The sequence below is a fragment of the Teleopsis dalmanni genome, chromosome 1 (genome assembly GCF_002237135.1).
Source record: "Teleopsis dalmanni isolate 2A chromosome 1, ASM223713v2, whole genome shotgun sequence".
Lineage (NCBI taxonomy): Eukaryota > Metazoa > Arthropoda > Insecta > Diptera > Diopsidae > Teleopsis > Teleopsis dalmanni.
The window spans coordinates 210,649,745-210,658,013 of record NC_051846.1 but is presented as its reverse complement, the minus strand read 5'-3'; positions in this window follow the sequence as shown (position 1 = coordinate 210,658,013).

Below are 8,269 nucleotides of genomic sequence, written 5' to 3'. Positions count from 1 at the left end.
ATCTTTTAAATTGATTAAGAGTAGTATGATCGATTAAAAATTTGAGACATAATTTATCACTTAGACAATTAGATAATGTATAGTGATGCATATAGACCCTATGAGATCGTGACTGAAAAACCAGCATAATTCTACAATAAATGTGTAAGGCTTTTGTGAAACAAAAATAGGTCAAAAAATGTCAAGTTTTTAATTACAGAAGTCATTAGTTATTATATCATTACTGTTAAATAAAAATTAAAATAACTAAAAACGATTATTAATGTCATTCATTATATTTTTATTTTACTATGATATAAAAATTAATATCACCAAAAAGATTTATTATTGAAATATATTTAAAAATAAATTATTTACATAATTTATTTATTTAACAACATTATTTTACTATATTCGTAAATTTTTTTATTATAACAATAAATTTTTAACTTTTATATATAACATATACTATATATTATTTAATACTTACATGTGATTGGATAATTTGAATTTTGGAATACCATAGCCGTTATAGGATAGATTGGTATATAGACCGGTACTGAGTTTATGTACGGTAGCGGTTGCATATTGTAGATGCACTGAGGTTGAACTGTATATATTGGTAAAGGCACTTGAACGGACACAACAAAATTATTTCTATTGAACATTGTTAAATATTTAAAAAAACATTTTAGAAGTGTTAATGATGCACTTTAGAAAAAAAAAGCAATATTTAATAATAAATTTAAGTTTCAATTTATATTTTCCACAATAACACTAAATTAATATTTATTAAATTAGTTAGATTTTATTTTTATATATATTATTATTAATAATTTTTAATAAATTTTTGAATAACACCCGCGCACATCCGTGTTTGTAGTATTTTTGAAATTATTTCCGCAATACTAAATTTATCGACTTATTCGGTTGAGTTCTCGAAGAGAAATGACATTAAAGAAATCGCATTTCACAGCTTATCACAAACTTAAACAGAGACTATTGATGAAATACAGTCTATAGAAAATAAAAGTGATGAACTGTCTTAACTGGCAGGTACGAGCATGCACACAATGAAACCTTGCTGGGAGAGCACGCTTGATCTCGTTCTATCTTTTATATACAGTATTTATGTAATTCGCGATATACATAGGATTACCAACCACATTCTAGTACCTGAGAACTACATTGTACATTGTTTTAGCAATAAACAATTTACGCGAATGTTTAGATACAAGTTGTTAGTAATCACTATAATTAACAGCTATTATATTATATATAGATTTTACTAAATGTCAAACATAAATTTGGAATTTATTATACCGAATTTGTATCTAAAACAATGGAGAAAAGTATGTACATTAATGTTAGTCCATAAAAGTGTTGTTCAGAATTTTAGCTTTGAGTTATTCTTCTAAATTATATATATAATCTCTTAAAATTTTTCCACTATCTCAAATTGTAGCTATATACACTTCAAAGGCTGTTACAGAAATAGGATTATTCTATATTTATAACCCTGGTTATATGAGGACTATTCGAGTGCAGTAAAAGTAAAAAAACGCAAGGAGAAGTTTGTGAAGCACTTTCTTTTTCAATAAATAGCAACATCAGCTGTTGTCCACAGATGCAGACCTTTCTACTACAGCCCTGTACAGAACTCAAAATATTTTAGTTAAAGTCAAAGATGGTAACAAACCTAAATATATTTATTTTGTTTCGTTAAAAACAAAATATTGTTAAAAAAGATTGAAAAAAAAATTAAGTTATTGCATCTGTAATTTTATTTATTAATCAACAAATAACTAAACCGATCACCAAAGGAATGCAAGTGTCATAGTAGAGCAAAGGAAATATGCATAATTATAATTTAAATTTTTCATAGATATTTAGCTATAGATATACTTCAAGGTATTTATATTTAATAAATATAACTATGCTTGAAATATTCTGTTTTTAACGTTTTCATCCTCTGAAATGTGATTTCAGCCAAAATTCTTTCGCCGTCTGTTGGCTGAAATCTTCTCAATTCATTCCTAAGTGGAGGTTTTAACATAGTGGTTTAAACTTTCACACTCCCTCTCTTGCTCTTTCAGAAAAACATGAATTTTTTAATTATTATTCAAAATTATAAATCTTAACCAAAAATCAAATTTATAGAGTTATAGTCCTATTCCTATGCAAGAGTAACTATTTGACAATACGTTTATTCAATCTCAATGAACACATTTTCACAATTAACTAAATGTAAAGTCGATTAATTGAATATAGTTAATCGGTTTTTAATACAAAAATGCTTGACATTATCCACTCCTAGTGTACTATTCACCTAATAGTAAAATGTACATATTTTCATGTATTGTTCTTATTTTTCTCGAACGATGCTTGGCAACTCTTAACATTTTTTATATAAAGTCTTGGATGTCTCCTTAATATTAGAGGGTTGAACATGCGCAGTTAGTAATCTGTTCGTGTTCGTGAGCCATACATACTCAGAGATAGTTATGTATTGTCATAAGTCGGTCTTCAATCCTTTTGTTTCAAGATAGAATGAAATAACATGAATATTAATGTCCAATTAAATACAAATATTGATAGTATATAACAATGTATATGTTATATGTGTATGTATGGGGTGAGTTTTTATTTTAACAGAATTATTTAATTGGCTTAGAAATTAGCCATATATCTGTACGTATGTGTAGAACGTAGTTTTATCTTTCTAGTGTAATGAATCATATTTTATTTTATTTGTCTCAAGAGATTCTCATTGAAATTGAAATTTATAAATATCCCTGTTGAAAAAGATTAATCAAATCTTATAAAATTGACTTATCAAAGTAGCTTAAGAATAGTCCGGTACGAACTTCCTTAATTGTTATCGTAACGAAAACATATTCCATCAGATGATTTTAAACTTCACTCTCAGTGTTCATTGACTTTTGTGTTTACATTAGTTTCGGATCCGAAGGAAAGAATTGAGTCCTTCCTAAACCATGCTTTCCATGTGGACGAAAAAACTGAACTAAACATTTTGAACTTGTAAGCTTGAAATACACCACACACCTACAAATAATCTTCTGTATGAGCCACGCAGTTGATCTTTAAACTTAGATTTTCATGACCGGGTGATTGGTATCAAACAACGTCTAGCTCTACTTAAAGACTAGATAAACTTTTACCTCTATCAGACACGCAAGTTGATCTTTAAACTTAGATTTTCATGACCGGGTTATTGGTATCAAACAGCGTCTAGTTCTACTTGGACAGAAGATAAACCTCTACCGCCAGTAAACCAAAAGAACCATTAGATATTTGCGTAAAACAAATCATTTCTCTATTTGCAATTAGACTAGTAACAGTCTGGTAATTATAGGTCTTAATCCTTGTTTTAGAGTAGCTAAATTTCCTACAGGGTATGCTACTTTATTAAATTAACTGTCAAATTATGCTGTCGTTAGCAAAAATCCTTTAAAAGAGCATAAACAGATAAACATGCATTTATGGATATAACTCTATTTTTACACATATACACATATATTTCGTTCTCATGAAATTGTCTTAAAATAAGTGAGTCTTACTATTTGTCTTTTCAAATAAGTACTGATAATTTTTTATCAACTGTTTTTGCAAATCATTTTTAATTATGAGTCTGCTTTCCTGATTTTTAATTTGTTACGCATGTTTTTGAAATAATCTTTATTTTCAAAGTGTTTTCAAATTATGGAAGAAATCGTTTATTGTGCACTGAACCCAAAGTGTCTGAGATTCTTTGACCCAATGAGTAATCAGAGTGGCTTGTACTCATCATTTTATCAAATTTATTTCGATATATGTCTTAAAATGTAAGATTGTGCTTTTTAGAAGCATTGAACTGTTACTGCTTATCTCAGACTAATAACGAATATAATCGTAGTTAAATTAACCTAAACATGGCGTACATGAATATTTGTTAAATACAAAATAAAAAGTCAATAAAACTAAGTTTTGATAACAGTATTTGGATTGAACTGAACTGTTTGATAAAGGTTTCCACCTATATATTCCTAGGTCCCTAGCAACATTAGTGAAAGGCATAACTAATAGAGCTGCAATAGCTCTCCTATCCTATTATAGAGTGTATCATTATTTGATTTTATTTAAAAAAAATTTCAGTATGACAAAGTTTAGTTCTTGACAATGTTTGGTATTTGAAAAGAAAGAAAACATATGTCTATGAATCCAAATAATGTCTAGATAGTTAAAGAACATGTTTATGGCCCATTGTTTTAAAAATTAAGAGTTAGTACACATGTTCATTAAAAAGTTTATTTCATTTATAAAATAAACAACTGTCATAAAAGTTAATGGATCTTATTATACATATTTAGATACTGATTTATATTTTTAGAAAAGAAAAATTTAAATAAATTAATTTAAAAACATATATATACCAAAATAATGCAGCTTTCAATTAAAAATGACACATAATGTCACCAACCAATCAAACAATGTCATTACTTTAATATAATATTAACCGTTGTGGAGGATACCTAACTACAAATAGATATAGCTACAAATAGTTGAACGTCGCTTTTAACATATGTAAAATTCCGATTAAACTGGCCTTCGTATAATAAAATAAGGATTTGGGAACTCCAGAATAGGAGTTAAGTCAATACTGCAACTCTTTTAGGCCACTGGTGCATAGAAACTCGTAGAGTTACTATGAACTACTTTTTACGGTCATTGTAGAAATTGTGAAACAAAAAAGTTATAATCACGCTTTTTCTCTTTAATTGCCCTGTTTTACCCACCAGACGGTATTTTATCTGGACAATTCATCGGTTATGATAAAAGATCTGCTTAACTACATGAATTATATACGCTTGCCCTTGTCATATCAATTGCGGTTTCTTATATAGAATTCGGTTCTAATCGTTAATTACGAGGACTGGAATATTATTTGCTAGTCAGTCAATGTAACAAACCAACTAACCAACCATATGTTAAAACAATACATGGATATGCGGACGCATGAGGAGAGTACAGTTGAAGCAGATATAGCAGATATTAAATATTACTGCCCATAAACAATTAGTTTAAAATAATTAATTTAATAATTTTTAATTAAACAAATGCATACCTTTAGGGGCTTTATACTAGTAAAAACAGCTAGATTAGACTTTTTAAATTCTACATTTACGAGGAAGTATAATTAGTTACACTAAAACATTTAAATCTTTAAAAAAAATTATATTGCTTCTAAATCGAAACAAAAGTGATAAGGATGTTTTATCAGAAAGTAAAATCTGTAAAATCTAATACATTTTAAATAAAGGTTAGTGTAGAATATAATAATTTAATATACAATCGTACATATAAAAAATATCTCTCCGTAGGTATGATAGAACAATACAACTATCATTATAGGTTTATATTACCTGTGATTATTCGCCTTCGTTTAAGGAATACTAATTATGTTTATTATCACAGTAACTCCTAATAATTCCGGAACAAAAGCAGTTAATTCACGTTTATGAAATGTCCTTTTATCTAGAACTGACCCAAGTATAAATAATTCGAGTACCTTTAATAAACTACCTGATCACATTTAGAGGAAATACCAGACGCAGTAGAAATTATGTTTCCAAGTACTGATCCTTTATGTGGCATAAATAATATTTAAAGATACACGAACTTAAAAGAAGGACCATGAAAGCAAGCGAGATAAATGCGATATATTTTTATATTAATTTGATTCTAATATAAATATATTAAATACATTTGCTTGTGATGTCAAGGTACTATCTGCAAATATTGCTCGCAATATTTACTCATCTTTGTAAAAAATTTGTTTTTTTCTCTATATGTTAAATGAATTCATTCTTAAATATTTTATTCAATAAAATGATAAATTTTATATAAACAGCTGCTGAATTTAGTACATTTACAATAATTTTGAAAATATTTTAATACAAACCAAATAATGTTCAGGTACATGGGAATATTTAAGAAATATCTTAAAAAAGAAAGATATCTAAAAATAATCAAAAATAATTTTATGAACAGAACTCAGTCTGCTATAAGCAATTCAAATTTGTACTAACAAATTTTGTTAAAACAAGTGGTAGATCTAAAAACAGTCATGTTTTTATTCTGCATTATATTCATCTGGTATATTAACACATGTCATTGTAGACACTCCATTCTTATTACAGGAACACACCCAATTGCCAAACTTCAATGTATATGTATATGTACGTCGAATACAAATTATTGACGAAATCCTGACACAATGTAATCAATATAATCCAAACTGCTTATTCCAGCTAAGAACTCTAACGCTGATAAGTCTAAACAGATATAAATTTTAAAGTATATATCTTACTATTAAATACCACCTTTAAAATAAATGATTAAAAGGATATGATATCTGAAGATTTAGTAAAATACTTAATAAAATGTCTACTGATCTTTTTTACGCCTGTTCTGTGATTATTAACAAATGAGTCATTTATCATTTATGTAACTTTAGTTGAACTAAAGAATATCTAAAAATGCAAATAAAGGTTCTTCCCAAAAATTTATTTTTAAATTTAAACTAGGGACTATTCTTTTCAATTTCAAATACGAGTATGCTTTTATTTTCCAAAAGTATTATTTTTAGGCCCGATTTAAGCGTACAACCGGTGAAGCTAACATAAATTAGAAGAACGTGTCGAAGAATAGACCCCGTTAACATGGATTTTTTCTATAGTATATTAACTAGTTCTTCATTTTGGACGTTTTTTTGTATTACGTATGAGAATGTTTATAAAGTTCTCTATTAATTTTTTTCCTATTCAAGATAATTGATGAAGATTAATTTGTGACTATTTCAAAACATATGTTAGATACTATAATCATTTCAATATGGCATCTTTGGCTGGCTTTTTCTGTTTGGAATTTTCAATCGACTTTGATTAAAAGTAGTATATACTTTGCTAACAGCTATCTCTATCCTTTGATATTCATAAGATATCAGTTATCTTTAGCAAGTTTAATATGCATGCTATAGATGTACATATATAGCATGCAAATCAAATACATATATGATATAGTATTCAACTTCTCTTGTTTTACAGATATATTGAGAAAACTACTATATCTTTCATACACAATAGTTTCAAAAATAAATTAGTTTAGAATTAGTATATATTGATCATCATAAATTTCACTATCTTTTGGTTTCTTTATTTTCGTTGATATGATTTTAAAACAGAAATTTATGTATATACATTGTGACCGAAAAGTTTCCGGAAATTTTAAATAAAACGCAAAATTCTTAATCTTCATCAATATTTATTTTATCTCCTTCAAAATATGCTCCATTAGAAGCGATACACAAATGCCAACGTTTCTTCCAATCATCAAAACATTTTTTATAGGCGCTTTCGGTATGGCTTTGAGTTCCCTCTGCGAATTCTGTTTTACGTCTTCTATGGATTCAAAACGCGTTCCTCTGAGTGGTAATTTGAGGTTGGGAAACAGGAAAAAGTCACACGGTGCAAGATCAGGTGAATACGGTGGCTGTTCGATGGTATTTATTGAATGTTTGGCCTTAAAATCGTTGATAATGTTGAACAAATTGAGGTGAATCGGAACAAGCCGGGCGTTGACACGTCGCATACACAAATTGTCCACCAAAATCAAACGAGCCATCTCACGACCGATGCCTAGCTCTCGTGCTATCTCTCTAACACTCACATGAGGATTTTTGAACACGATTTCCTTTGCCTTTTCAATGTTTTCGTCGGTGGTAGAGGTCGAAGGTCGTCCAGAACGCGGCATGTCTTCGACGGTCGTACGACAGTCCTGAAAGGCTTTGTACCACTCATAAACTTGAGTTTTCGATAAAACTGATTCCCCATAAGCCTTTTGTAGCATTCGCAACGATTCTGCACACGAAATTTCGTTCGAAAAACAAAATTTGATGCAAACTCTTTGTTCAATATTTTTTTCCATTGTTTTTTTCGCAACGCACTACTGAGGTGAACTGGTTTCAACAGCTGCCGTAAACGAACTGTCCGACAGATCGCGCTCATTTTTGGCATAGTAATTAAGGACAGTGCTGCCAAACTACATAAACTTAAAATATCGAAAAATATACAGCGCGCGAATTTTAAATGAGAATTTCCGAAAACTTTTCAGTCTTAATGTAAATAGAAATGCTTAGCAATCATAAAGAGAATTTTTTTTCTGAGACAACGACAAAATTTTTAATTATGTCTATTAAAGCAAATAAAAAGCAAATAAAAAAAAAAAAAAA